We start from the raw sequence: 15129 nt of genomic DNA, 5'->3' as shown, positions 1-15129 counted from the left end.
CCAAGGAGACTAGAAGACGGAGGAAGCAATTCTTGCTCCTTAGGCCTGAGGTTCTGCACTTGGGGGGAACCTTTTTTTTAAGGTACCCCTGCAAGTGCATAATAAGGCTTAGGGAGAAGAAATATGTTTTCACGGAACCAGCCCACGTATCGGCACTTATTGCTTCGGTAAAAGTGGATAAGCAATAAATTATAAGATAACTCCACTTAGCTAGTTTTGCATCATCCGTTATATATTTCCTTTTGTAAAACTCCCTTAGATATCCTAATCTTGGATCCCAAATTTATGGACTTGAGTATGGGTTACCTTGAAAATGTATATTGTTTTTTTTTTTTCTCTTTATATATTTTCTTAACATTTCCTAACAGTTATGTAACTGCCTCATTTTTGTATACTTTCTTAAGCAAGATATTTCTTGTAATAAAATGGATAAATGAATAAATATTAAATTAAAAAAAAATAAATAAATAAATAAAAAAAAAGATAAAAAGAAACAAAAAGGAAAGGTGAGAAAGTCCAAAATGGCCCATAAATATGATGGTAGGAAGGACTTCAGATGATATTTGGAGGCCGAGGTGTAGGTTGAATCCCCCTTCACTGCCTGTAGAGAACACAGTGGATTGGACAGTGGCAACAGGATGAGATGAGAGCGACCTAGCAGTCCAATGCGAAGAAGCAGGCTGCAGAAGAAGTTGAAAGCTGCTCCCCAAGCAACCGCTCCAGATCCTCAGATGAAGGATGCAGCTACCAGGCAACGCAGAGCCCTGGGAAGCTTTCATAATTGAGGCTACATACACAAGAATGGCAGTGACATTGACTGGAATGACATTGATTTGAATTAATGAGAGCCATTGGCCCCTCTGAATTTTCCATTGACGTTTTTTTCCTAGTCAGCTGATTCAGCCTAGTAGCTCAATTGATGCTGGATATAACGTCATTTCTTCATATTTTTATATACGTGCCTTTTGAAACATTTGGCGGCCATGTTGAAACCGCTATTTAAAACTTAGGTTAGAACAGTTCTAATTCTAATGTTGTCTTGAGGCGTGAATATGATAATCTTGAACTAAACTCTGAGCATTTTGTTTGGATTTATCCTTTTAGGAGACCACCTTGAAACAGCAATATGTGAAACATAGATCTATGTTGGTGACATTGGGTACTATATTACTATTTAAAGACGGAACTAAAAAATCTAATAGAAATAAGAAAAGTAGCTATGAATATGACAATCTAACGAAAAATTTAAAAATTGTAAAAATATGGGACATATGAGGATTGCGTTACTGCCTCTCTGTTCAAAATGCTTGGCTCATAAATAGCCACTTCAGAGGCAAGTATTCTAATCTGACGTCTCTTCAACAAACGCCTTGGTTGATTATCAATGAAGCTATTATTGAATCTGTATTAGATTAAAGCAGAGTGTATTGTGGACTATGAGGATATTGGCAGGTGTACCTTGGTACACTCATATTACCCTCTATCCTTAAAAATTTCCATTAGCTACCAATAGAGCAACAAATTAAATTCAAGATTATTTGTTTGGTTTATAAACCACTTCACTAAATGTTCTCACCTGTTCTTGCCTCTAACTTTATCAGCCCACTACGACTTTACGGTCAGGTTCCCAAGATTTATTTGAGGTTCCATCTTTTTATCTTATCCGATTAGAACCTAATAGGAAATCCATGTTTAGAGTTATGGGACCTAAACTACAGAATGAATTGCCTGTATCTTTCTGTAGTATTATTTCTTTTGTGCAGTTTAATAAAGAACTTAAATCATGGCTGTTTCAAGAGGCATATGGTATTGAGACTCATTAGTTAGTGTATTTATCCTGATCATATGATTTTAAAAAACTGGGCTTTTTTCATTTTTGTCTTTGTTTGTATGCTGTTGTATATAATAATTGTATTAACTATTAAGTATGTTTTTTTGTAGCCAGCCCAGAACTTTATATGGAGCAGGATATAAATTTGTCAAATAAATAAATGCTGAGCTGAGAGTCATCCACAGTGACTCCAAGATCCTCTTTCTGGATCATGTGACATCTGGTACCTGTAGTTACAATTATTTTTCCCTATGTGCATTGCTTTGCAGTTATCAATGTTACATTTCATCTGCTATTTAGATGTCCAGTACCCTAGTCTTGCAAGGTCCTCCTTTAGTTCTTCACAGGTTGCTTGCGCTTTAATTTTGTGCCATCTGCAAATTTGTTCTGTTGTCCAGATCATTAATGAATTTGTTAATTACTAGTCCCAGTGCTCTCAGTTTTCTCCCTTTCTCCATTAGGAAAATCTGACATGTAATCCTACCCTATTTATTATCCTTGAACCAGTTATCAGTTCACAATAGGACTGATAGTATGAGCGGGCATAGGGTGAGAAGCCTTCACAAACACAGCCAGACCACAGTTTGAAAGTGAACAAATACTTTTGAATATGGTGGGTCAAAAGGAAAACATACAGAAACCTGTTCCTCTCACAGCTTGGAGTTCAATAGTAAACAAACTTACCAGACCACAGCAGAATTACAGTGTGGATAGAGTTTACAAGGTAAACGTTTTTTTTTCTATCTGACAGTTACCCCTCTGGTCCGTCAAACATCTGTTTTGTAAGAATAGGCTGGAAGTCTGCTTCTTCCTGCTCTGGGCCTTGCTGTCTTTCTCTAGCCCTGGTTACTTATTTCCCCCTGGCTGAACTTTCCAGTCCTCGACACAAGTTCCCAGTAGAACCCAAAAGTAGATCCGTTTCCCTTAGTTCATGTCCAGAGAGATAAACAATAGCTTGCCAAAATCTACCTGGATAACAATTTCTTTTTATGGACTTTTCCTCCAGGAACTTGTCCAGTCTGTCATCTTGACTACATCCTCTGACAACAAATTTCACAGCTTAATTATGCGCAGCATAAAAAAACTTTCTACAATTTGTTTTCAACCTGCTGGTCATTAGTTTCATGAAGTGATCTTTTGTTTTGTGTTGTTTGACAGATTAGACAACCAGTCTGTATTTAACTGTGCCACCCCACTCATAATTTTAAAAACTTCTATTATATCCCCTCTCAGTTATCTTTTCTCCGAGTTGAAAAGCCCTAACTTATTTAGCTTCTCTTCATAATGAATGTGCTCCATCCTCTTTATCATTTCTGTTTCTCTTCACTGAATCTTTCTAGTTACTCTAGATCTTTTTTGAAGTGGGTCGGCCAGAAGTGCACATAGAGAGCAATTCTGTAACTGGACACCAAAGTTAAACACATAGATGCAACGCATTGAGCATAAATTCTATAAAAGCATCTAGGAGCCCAGATTACATTATAGAATACTAGAGTAAATTGGCAGCCACACATCTACAATGAGTCATGCCCTCTTATGCCATGTCTACAGTATGTGTACATGCAAATGCCTAAATGCGGCACTTTCCGGGGGGGGGGGGGGGGGGGGGGGGGAATGGTACTTATTGGTGGAATTCCTTGCTGGAAAATATATAATCCCAACTTGGTTGTTTGTAAGTTTTTGAAATCTTTTCTGTCATTGATCCTGGTGTTTAATCCCCCCCACCCCTATTCAACCCATTATGCTTTATTCTGAATACTTTATATGCTTGTGATTCTTCCTTATTGATATGTGTGGGTTTATGTATTTTGTTTCATATTTTGTAATGACTTCCTTTTTAGCTTGTTACAGTGGTCTACCAGGGGGGGCAGTGGGGCTGTCCGCCCCGGGTGCACGCCGCTGGGGGGTGCCGTGGCGCGCGCCTACTGCGTAGAGTTTGCTAACTTCTCTCGTTCGCTGCAGCTCCCTCTGCCCCGGACAGGTTACTTCCTGTTCCGGGGCAGAGGAGCTGCAGCAAACGAGCAAAGTTAGTAAACCCGCAGCAGGCGCGCGCTGCGGCACCCCCCTCCAGCGCATGCACCCGAGGGGGCTCTTTCACGGGGGGGGGGGGTCTTCGCTGAGGGGGGGTCTGCGCTGCATCGGGGGGGGGCGCTGCACCCGGGGGGGTGGGGCGCCGCCCCGGTGTCCGCCCCCCCTAGGAATGCCATTGGCTTGTTAGACACATTGAACTCAAAACTGTATGGGAAAATGTGGGGTATAAATGTCATAAATAAATATAATCTGGCACTAACATTAAGATGGCTACTTCCATGCGAGTTTTTGGCACTGAAAGCGTTCTAATGGACGAAGGTGCAGAGAACGAGGCAGAAATGTCAGATCCACGTGAAAACACATTATGTGTTTCTGCGCAGTCTGCAGATCTAAATTGGTGCTGATTAACATCAATAATTGATTGCTAGCACCCAATTTTTGATGCTAATTGGCACGTTACCCAAGTTAGTTGTGAATGCATCTCAGAATCATGCCCAAATTTAAGTACGCAAATCTGAGCACCCTCTATATAACTTATAGATATTATAAGTTACATGTGTATCTCTGGCATATAGACACACATTTAGACCAGCTCTATGGCTGGCCTAAGTGGATGCACTGTATGTATATACTCAATTAAGCAACTATTCTACCAAGGAACATGAGCACCTACCAGGTGTCCTGCTATAGAATTATCCTAGTTATGGATGAGAAATGATAAGGAGAAGAAGGAGTAGGAGACAACTATAAAGATTTAAAGGCTAGGAGAGAGAGGAAAAGGGAGTAGGTGGATAGATGAAAGCTGAAAGATACAAGAAAAGCTCAGAAGGAGTGAGAAGTGGTACAACAAAGCAAAAAGACACAGAAACTAAGAGGAGAAATATACAGAGAATGAGGAAGAAATACTTGAGCTTGGGACTTTGGTAGCGGGCACTATGTAGAAACACTCCACACCCTTCCCCTATACTCACTAGCATTAATTATGTGCTAAGCAATATGACACATCTGCACACCCTGGAAAATGTAGAAGAAACAGTTGTGCATTGCTGACCACCATACTTTTTTTACTGTTGTTGAATTGTAAACAAATTGAACTCTGTGGACCTCTGATCCTCTTTTAGTCTAACCAGTTGTGTAACTACATAATTTGATTCTAATCAACTCTCAGGAAGGGACAGAATAAATTCACAGAAATTATGCATTTAATTTTATAATATAGGGATGAGTGGTATTTACAGGGCAAAAGTGGATGAGTGGATGGGAGAGAGGCAAAACATGATTAAACCAATATTATTCTCAAATGGTAATGGAAAATCCATTATTACAGGATATCTTCTGAGCTATGCTTTTATGACTCTCATGTGATATTTGAAGATCTATTATTACAGGATATTCTCAGAGCTGTGCTTTTAGTTTGCTGAAAATGTTCTCTTATCAATGTTTTCGGATCAATACATTTTGGTTAATGAAGGTGCATGGGGCACACACTAGAATGGCATGGTAAAAACCATTTCCATATAGAAATAATGGCACTATTTATGTAGAAAATTACATTCAGTTATTCTAGGAAATTAGAATTTGATATTCTGCGGGATTTAACCTGCAGTTCCTGCGTGGTTAAACTGCTGACCAGGTTCTGACATGATATTCAGTGGCACCTATCTGAGGCCTCAGGGTGCTGTCAGTAGGCCACTTGCCTTCTGCACCCATGACCTGAGTTTGAATCCCATACTGGGATTTCTTTCAGATAGCTGGCCAGCCAGTAAATGAGTACCTGGGGGGAGGGGTTAATAAAGATGCCTAGGGAAGACAATGGCAAACCACTCCAGTAAGGAAAAGATGTGAGGGTTAGATTAGCATGGTGACGTATGGTACATCAATAGTTAAAATTTGTTGAAAAGTAGGGTTTTCAGTTTCTTGCAGAGTTGAATATAATTAGATTCTGAGCGGATTCTGCAATGACACAAAAGGAGAATATGGAGTTAGCCTGACATTTGTATTTTATGTTATTAACTGAAGGGTATTTCAGTAATGTGCTTTCTCAGAGTCTGGCAGAATTGTAGAAGCAACTGGAGAAAAGCTGGATCAGTAGTTCTGACATATTGTGAACTGGATTAGGAACTGGTTGACGGACAGATGCCAGAGGGTGGTGGAAATGGAATTCGCTCGGAGGAGGGAAAGGTGAGTAGTGGAGTGCCTCAGGGATCGGTGCTGGACCGATTCTGTTCAATATTTATGAGTGACATTGCTGAAGGGTTAGAAGGTAAAGTTTGCCTTTTTGCAGATGATACTAAGATTTGTAACAGAGTGGACACCCAGGAGGGAGTGGAAAACATGAAAAGGATCTGCGGAAGCTAGAAGAATGGTCTAAGGTTTGGCAATTAAAATTCAATGTGAAGAAATGCAAAGTGGTGCACTTAGGGAGTAGAAATCCATGGGAGACGTATGTGTTAGGCGGTGAGAGTCTGATAGGTACCGACGGGGAGAGGGATCTTGGGGTGATAGTATCTGAGGATCTGAAGGCGACGAAACAGTGTGACAAGGCGGTGGCCGTAAGTAGAAGGTTGCTAGGCTGTATAGCAGGGGCGTAGCCACGGGTGAGCCTGGACGGGCCCAGGCCCACCCATTTTCCCTCCAGGCCCGCCCAGCTGCATTGCTGTCTCTATCCCTTTTGTCCCACGGAGGCAGCGCTTCCTTCCTGCCCTGTCTTCTCCCGAAGCTCAGCTGCATCGGTCCCTCCCTGCAAGTAGAATCCTCCTTCGCCGGTCGCGCTGCGCTGCCATGCAATTGCACACGCAGCTACGCTCCTCCCCCTGCCGCGTCTATCTGCCCTCTGTGATGCACTTCCTGTTTAGGGCCGGATGAACGCAGCAGGGGAGGAGCGAAGCTGCGTGTGCATGGCAGCGCAGCGCGACCGTCGAAGGAGGATTCCACTTGCAGGGGACCGATGCAGCGGAGCTTCGGGAGAAGACAGGAAGGAAGCGCTGCCTCCGTGGGACAAAAGGGATAGAGACAGCGCGAAGGATGCGGATGGGCGGACTGCAGGAAAAATGGCTGAGCTGCTGGGACATGGGAGGGAGAGGAGGAAGGGGCTGGAGGGAAGGGAGAGAGTTGCTGGGACATGGGAGGAGAGGAGGAAGGGCTGGAGGGAAGGGAGAGAGTTGCTGGGACATGGGAGGGAGAGGAAGAAGGGACTGGAAGGAAGGGAGAGAGCTACTAGATATGGGAGGGAGAGGAAGAAGGACTGGAGGGAAGGGAGAGAGCTACTGATATGGGAGGGAGAGGAAGAAGGGCTGGAGGGAAGGAGAGAGGTTGCTGGACATGGGAGGGAGAGGAAGAAGGGACTGGAAGGAAGGGAGAGAGCTACTAGATATGGGAGGGAGAGGAAGAAGGGACTGGAAGGAAGGGAGAGAGCTACTGGATATGGGAGGGAGAGGAAGAAGGGACTGGAGGGAAGGGAGAGAGAGCTACTGGATATGGGAGGGAGAGGAGGAAGGGGCTGGAAGGAAGGGAGAGAGCTACTGGATATGGGAGGGAGAGGAAGAAGGGACTGGAAGGAAGGGAGAGAGCTACTGGATATGGGAGGGAGAGGAAGAAGGGACTGGAGGGAAGGGAGAGAGCTACTGGATATGGGAGGGAGAGGAGGACGGGACTGGAAGGAAGGGAGAGAGCTACTGGATATGGGAGGGAGAGGAAGAAGGGACTGGAAGGAAGGGAGAGAGCTACTGGATATGGGAGGGAGAGGAAGGAGGGACTGGAGGGAAGGGAGAGAGCTACTGGATATGGGAGGGAGAGGAGAAGGGGCTGGAGGAAGGGAGAGAGCTACTGGATATGGGAGGGAGAGGAAGAAGGGACTGGAAGGAAGGGAGAGAGCTACTGGATATGGGAGGGAGAGGAGGAAGGGGCTGGAGGGAATGGAGAGAGTTGCTGGGACATGGGAGGGAGAGGAAGAAGGGACTGGAGGGAAGGGAGAGAGCTACTGGATATGGGAGGGAGAGGAAGAAGGGACTGGAGGGAAGGAGAGAGCTGCTGGGACATGGGAGGGAGAGGAAGAAGGGACTAGAGGAAGGGAGAGAGCGCTGGACATGGGAGGGAGAGGAAGAAGGGACTGGAGGGAAGGGAGAGAGCTTCTGGGACATGGGAGGGAGAGGAAGAAGGGACTGGAGGGAAGGGAGAGCCGCTGGGACATGGGAGGGAGAGGAAGAAGGGACTGGAGGGAAGGAGAGAGCCGCTGGACATGGGAGGAATAGGGAGAGAAAGATGGGAGATGGATGGAAGGATGCAGAGAGAAAGGGGAGAGACTGGAAGGATGTGGAGAGAGAGGGGAGACTGAACAGAAAAGGGTAGAGAGATAGAGACACTAGATGGAAGGATCAGGAGAGAGGGTAGATGGGTGGAAAGATGAGGAGAGAAAGAGGGAAGACACTGGAAAGGTAGGGAGAAAAGGAGACGCTGGATGCAAAAGAAAGAGGGGAGCTGCTGGATGGAAAGAGGGAGAGGACAGAGTAGGGAAAGACTGGAGAATAAGAGAAGGGGCATGTGGAGAACAAGGGTGAGGAAAGATGAAAAGCCATAGGTGGTGAATGGACAGGAAACCCTGGCAAGAGATAGACGAAGGAAAGCAGAATCTAGAGACTGGGAGCAACACAATGAGAAAAAGTAAATGGCCATACACAAAGGTAAAGAAAATAATTTTATTTTAATTTAGGATAAAGTAATATGGTACCTGTGTTAATAAAATTTCAGAGACCAATACTTCCTTCTTAGGTCAGGAGAGGATACCATAACAGCGTTATGCTGACCTGATGCAGGAGGTTTTGGCCTCTGAAAGCTCATTGAAAAGGGTGTTAGGCTTTTAAATACTTTTCTGAAACCTGATGCACTGAAAAGCAGCACTTTACCCCTATGTGACAAATGCATCTGATTAGTGTGACTAAATTTTGCTGGGGAAGGGGGTTAGAGAGAAAATTTTGTGTCCACCCACTTTAGGTTCAGGCCCAACCAAAATTGGCAGTCTGGCTACGCCACTGCTGTATAGAGAGGGGAGTGACCAGCAGAAGAAAATAGGTTTTAATGCCCCTGTATAAGTCGTTGGTGAGGCCCCACCTGGAGTATTGTGTTCAGTTCTGGAGGCCCTATCTTGCTAAGGATGTAAAAAGAATTGAAGCAGTGCAAAGAAAAGCTACGAGAATGGTATGGGATTTGCGTTACAAGACATATGAGAAGAGACTTGCGGACCTGAACATGTATACCCTGGAGGAGGAGAAACAGGGATGATATGATACAGACATTCAATATCTGAAAGGATTAATCCGCAAACAAACCTTTTCCGGAGATGGGAAGGCGGTAGAACTAGAGGGCATGATATGAGATTGAAGGGGGGCAGACTCAAGAAAAATGTCAGGAAGTATTTTTTCACGGAGAGAGTGGTGGATGCTTGGAATGCTCTCCCATGGGAGGTGGTGGAGAGGAAAACAGTAACGGAATTCAAACATGTATGGGATAAACATAAAGGAATCCTGTTCGAGGGAATGGATCCTCAGAAGCTTAGCGGAGATTGGGTGGCAGAGCCGGTGGTGGGAGGCGGGGCTGGTGGTTGGGAGGCGGGGATAGTGCTGGGCAGACTTATACGGTCTGTGCCAGAGCCGGTGGTTGGGAGGCAGGGATAGTGCTGGGCAGACTTATACGGTCTGTGCCCTGAAAATGACAGATACAAATCAAGGTAAGGTATACACATAAAGTAGCAAATATAGTTTATCTTGTTGGGCAGGCTGGATGGACCGTGCAGGTCTTTTTCTGCCGTCATCTACTATGTTACTATGTATTTCCACAAAGCACTTGGAAGACTAGACAGATTGACTTGAAGGTGATTCAAGTTCTGATGTTTAGCCAATATAATTTTCGTAGATGTCTGGAGACACTTTCAAATTTTCTTAGTCAGAAGATCAACAAGCAGCAGTGTTCTGGATGAGTTGAAGTTTTGATAATAGTTTACTATTCAGTTCATTATATAAGGAGTTACAATAGTCTAGATTGGACAGGACAAGCATCTGGACAAGTATTGTAAAATGTGAACTTTGAAATAGAATCTCAGCAGTCTTAGTTGACGCATGCGGTAAAAGGATTTCTTCCATAGTTGGTTGATTTGTGCTTCAAGAGTGAGGAGTCTAGGATTATACCCAAGACCCTATTTTTATTTTCTGAAAAAATGGTGAAGAATGTTCGAGAGAAAACAGTAATAAAGAAAACTGTGTTGAAATATTACATCTGAATACGTGCCTAGTTTTTGGAAGTATCATCTGTTATCCAAAACTGTACTATACTTTCTTTAAAAAGTGTTCTGTATGGAGCAGGGGCATAGCCAGACTTCGGCGGGAGGGAGGTCCAGAGCCGAGGTGAGGGGGCACATTTTAGTCCCTCCCAGCACCGCTGCCTGCACCATCACCAACAACTTTGACCCCCCCCCCCGCCGATGACCCTCTCGACCCCCCCCCCCCGCCTGCCCGCCATCGCCTACCTTTGCTGGCGGGAGACCCCAACCCCTGCCAGCTGAGGCCCTCTTCTTCCTTCATTTTGTTTCTGAGTCTTACGTCCTGCACGTACAACATGCAGGACGTCAGACTCACAGAAACAGAACGAAGCCTTGTGAACGAAGGAAGAAGACTTCAGCTGACGGGTGTTGGGGTTCCCCGCCAGCAAAGGTAGCAGACGGCGACGGCGGGTTGATGGTGGAAGGGGGGGTTGAGAGGGTCATCGGCAGGGGGGTACAGGGCCAAATCTATGGGGGCCCAGTCCCCCATGGCCCCTTAGTAGCTATGCCCCTGGTATGGAGACACTTGTCTATGTGATGTAACAGAGAGCAAAATGTGATTATGATCCCCAAATATGCATGCAACTTTATTGATGAACGAGCCAATTAACATAAGTAATTGGTTGGTAACAATTAATTACTGACATTAATTGGCACCAATTAGGGGTTGTGCACACTATTTCCTCTAAGCTGAGTGAGAGTCCTCCAACTGCATTGCTGCCCATGAGCGGTGGGCTTCAATATGGTGTTTTCAATCACTAGGGATAGGCAGATTCCCTAGAGTCCTGTGCCCCTCATTATTGAAAATGTGATAGTGAAACAGCAGCCCCCACTGGCAGGACTGTAGGTGGAGGACTCCTGCTCAGCTTAGTGGGAACAGTGGTTGTGCACACATCTGGCTGTACACTATTCTATAAGCCTGGGTGCCTAAATCCCATAGGATGCAACCCAAAAGGGGGAGTGGCCATGGGAGGGACATGGGCAGGTCGGGGCATTCTCAAATTATGTGTGCAGTGTTACAGCTCCGGGGATCTGAGCAAGGGGTGTAGCCAGACCTCAAGGTGGGAGGGGGTCAAAGTCCAAGGTGGGAGGGCACATTTTGGTCCACCACCTCACCCCCTCTGCCACCTCGCTGACTGCCACTCCCCACCTACTGCTGCTGCTGTACATCTTGGCTGGCGGGTCCTCAACCCCCGCCAGCGGAAGCACCACCACCGCAAATACCTTGGCTGGCACTGGATGAAGTTTTCAGCTGGCAGGGGTTGGGGAACCCCACCAGCCAAACCAGGGGCCCAGAGCAAATTTGAGGGGGCCCAGGTCCCCGTGGCCCCATGTAGCTACACCACTGATCTGAGCCCAGCTTATGTGCCAGGATTTACAGCAGGTTTCAGCTGGCAGACGTCCTTGTGTCCAAAGTTGGGCATGGGAATCCCCATTAAGCTCTACTGTATAAAGGGGTGCTCATCCCTGGAGTGCCTTTGGAGAATAGCACTGGCTTCTGATTTTCCTACTTTTCAGTGCCATTTATTGAATCTGGCCCTAAGTGCACATTGCACTTGTGCTTTTGAAATTGCTAGTTCCAGACAAAACATTACATTTGGGTCTCTTTGTGCTCATGTTCAGTGAGTACTACTCCCTAATCCTACAAGCTGAAGGTATTAGCAGCAATGTTACTTCTTCCTTTGTAATGGGGCTCTGCCGTTCTAACCCTCTGTCCTTCTTCCTGTCTCAGAATGCGCTCACAGCAGAAAAGGTGCAGAAAGTGAAGGAGCGATTCATGGCAGCATATGATTGACTTCTGATGGACGCTTACAAATACTAGAGGTATGCTGATATGTGCGTTTTATTATTCTTTACATTTTGGAAAGGGAGAGAGACCAAGTCAGATGTTCACGTGTTAAGAGTTTTTCTAGAGTTTCCAAAACACATCTATTCATCTTCCTGGATGAATCACTTTTCGCTCGCCCAGTGCCCTCCTTTCACAGGATATCTGCTGCAGTGCACCATAAATGTTCTTTTAACTGAATATTTTCAAATATTGTGGAAACAGAACAGAGCAGATCAATCAATGGTATAGTTCAAACCTTTATTCTAAAATGATCGCCCGACACAGACTGTGTTTCACCCACAAGGGCTGTGTCAGGGGCTTGAAATAGAAACAAGGCTCAATCCGGAGAAATAAAAACCAGCGCGGTGTCTCCCTCCAGACAAGGCTAAATAAATTAGCTCAGAGGAGAGACATCATATGCCTGCTGCAATCAGACATCGCGCTGGTTTTATTTCTCCGGATTGAGTCTTGTTTCTATTTCAAGCCCCTGACGCAGCCCTTGTGGGCAAAACACAGTCTATGTCAAGCGATCATTTTAGAATAAAGGTTTGAACTATACCATTGATTCATTACTACTACTACTACTATTTAGCATTTCTATAGCACTACAAAGCATACGCAGCGCTGCACAAACATAGAAGAAAGACAGTCACTGCTCAAAGAGCTTACAATCTAATAGACAAAAAATAAATAAAGTAAGCAAATCAAATCAATTAATGTGAACGGGAAGGAAGAGAGGAGGGTAGGTGGAGGCGAGTGGTTACAAGTGGTTACGAGTCAAAAGCAATGTTAAAGAGGTGGGCTTTCCGTCTAGATTTAAAGGTGGCCAAGGATGGGGCAAGACGTAGGGGCTCAGGAAGTTTATTCCAGGCGTAGGGTGCAGCGAGACAGAAGGCGTGAAGTCTGGAGTTGGCAGTAGTGGAGAAGGGAAAAGATAAGAAGGATTTATCCATGGAGCAGAGTGCACGGGAAGGGGTGTAGGGAAGGATGAGTGTGGAGAAATACTGGGGAGCAGCAGAGTGAGTACATTTATAGGTGTAGAAGAAGTTTGAACAGGATCTGCTCTGTTCTGTTTCCACATTGGATTTTGCGGATCGTCTGCCTTCTTATTTTCAAATATTACCAGCCATACTTTGCTTCCTCCATACTTGCCCTTCAAAGGACCTTGTCCCTCTCCTCAGCATTTAAAACTTTTCTTTACCTCTCTATTAGCATTACTGCAAGACATCCAACACTTTGCAGCAGCATTCTAAGGCACTTTTACTGTTAGCAGGTGCTAGTAATCAGATAAATGCCAGCGAGAGAGATAGTCAGTGGCATTAACAGGATTGTGCTGATGAATGTGTATCCTCCGACCACCTCAGCATTATCCAGACAGTGCCAGAGTGGTCCATGGGCAGAGCTTGGATGGAGCTATAGTCAGACCATCACAGGACAACAAACCGGATACAATTAGAACAGCAGCAAAAACTGTGGCTCAGAGCAGGGAAATGCTGTACAGAGACGTACCATCTACTGTGAAGGGACCTGAGCTTGTGCTGGCCCAAGCCTTCCCTCGGGTGCAACTTCCTTTTTGTGGGACCAGGAAGTTGCGTCAGAGGGAAGGTTCAGAGCTGGTGTGAGCAAGGGGAATGAATTGCTCTGGTAGACACTATGCAGGAGCTATCTGAGAAAAGGAGAAGTAGACCAGAGCTTTTTTTCAGATGCTATGGCACCTTTTTCTCCTGTCTTCCCATCCAATTAAATATCTCATAGCATATACATATCTTTCAGTCATGTACATACCAGCCTTGACCCTGTCACATTCATGTTAAAATATAGCCATCTCCCAGGAAGAGCTATTCTGGTTCATATTGGTTATATGCACACAATGCTATACTTCCTTAAAATGGTATAGGACATGTTTTAAAGGTAGCATTTGCCTATCTCTTCGCAATAGGCTATAAATGCATGTTGTGCCTCTGGAAGGTTTCCATGGCCCTATTTGGACTAGGCATTCCTGCAACCCTTAAGGATATACTTCCTTTCAGCTGTAGCTGCTCCTATAGTTTGCATATGAAAAGCTTATGAGCTATCAGACAACTCCAGTCATCAGGGGCAATTTGAACCAGACCTTGTTTTACTCCTATTACATGCATTGAGGGTGAATGCAGTAGGAGTAAAACCAGGACTGGCTCAGCCTGTCTCTAAGGCCCTCATGATCAAAAGCCCTGCGCTGTTCCAAACAGCGCCCTAAAATAGCGCCGGGACAGCGCAGGGCTTTTCTGCATCGATGATCAAAGATAATGCATGCAAATCTAAGCAGCGCTATTATCTTTGATTATCATGTTTAAAGTGCGGGAGAATTGTGCCGAGCATGCACTCCGCACAATCCTCCCGCACTTGTTTGACAGGTCTGGGCTGTCAAAAGCCCAAACCTGTCAAACAGCCTGCGAGGCCCGAACAACTCGGCCACCGCCGCCGGGCAAACCATCTCCCACCCTCCCACCCAGCGATGGGGGTGGGGGCTGGAGGTCCGGAGGACCTCCGGTCCCCCCCCCATGATCCCCCCCCCATGTTCACGGAGGGCTGGAGATCCGGTGGGTCTCAGCACCCCCGAACCCCACGCCGCCTCCCGAAAACACTATCCTACCCTCCCAACCCACCAACGGGGAGGGGGGGCTGGAGGATCGGTGGGTCTCCATGCCCCCAAAACCCACAGAAATCGTTGATTGGCCGCTCCGGCCAAAGGATCTCCCACTGTGATCCATCGACGGGGGGGGGGGGGGGGCTGGAGGTCCGGTGGACCTCCAGCACCCCAAATCCTCCCCCCAGCGTTGTCCTTAGATTCCCTGATGGTTCGTGGTGTGCTGTGGTGTCGTCACACCCCCCCTCCCGGCCCCCCTACCTTTTGTTGGAGGAGGGACGCAGCCTGCCTCCCTCCTCTTCCAGTCAGTCGACGCCCAAAATGGCGGCGCCCAGCACCGCCCACTGCATCTGGGATTCACTGGGCGGGGCTACAGACCATGTAAGGGTCTGCTTTTGAGTTTGCTTTGATCATGAGGGCCTAAATGTCTTAGTTCTGTCATGTAAAATATGCTTTTTTATAGCATGAATTTGATCCCAGCTGTGCTCCTAGTAGGCAGCAAG

The 15129-nt window shown here is 45.9% G+C and overlaps 1 long non-coding RNA gene across 1 annotated transcript in view; it reads left to right on the top strand.

The window, feature by feature from the left end:
• Window positions 1-11960, top strand: part of LOC115459099 — a 43881-nt gene extending 31921 nt beyond the window's left edge. The window contains exon 3 of the long non-coding RNA XR_003940204.1: window positions 11905-11960. This is a non-coding gene — a long non-coding RNA (uncharacterized LOC115459099). The remainder of the gene's footprint in view (window positions 1-11904) is intronic.
• Window positions 11961-15129: the final 3169 nt, after the last annotated feature.

The sequence above is a fragment of the Microcaecilia unicolor genome, unplaced genomic scaffold, assembly GCF_901765095.1.
Source record: "Microcaecilia unicolor unplaced genomic scaffold, aMicUni1.1, whole genome shotgun sequence".
Taxonomy (NCBI): Eukaryota; Metazoa; Chordata; class Amphibia; order Gymnophiona; family Siphonopidae; genus Microcaecilia; species Microcaecilia unicolor.
This window is presented reverse-complemented; position numbering and strand designations above follow the sequence as displayed.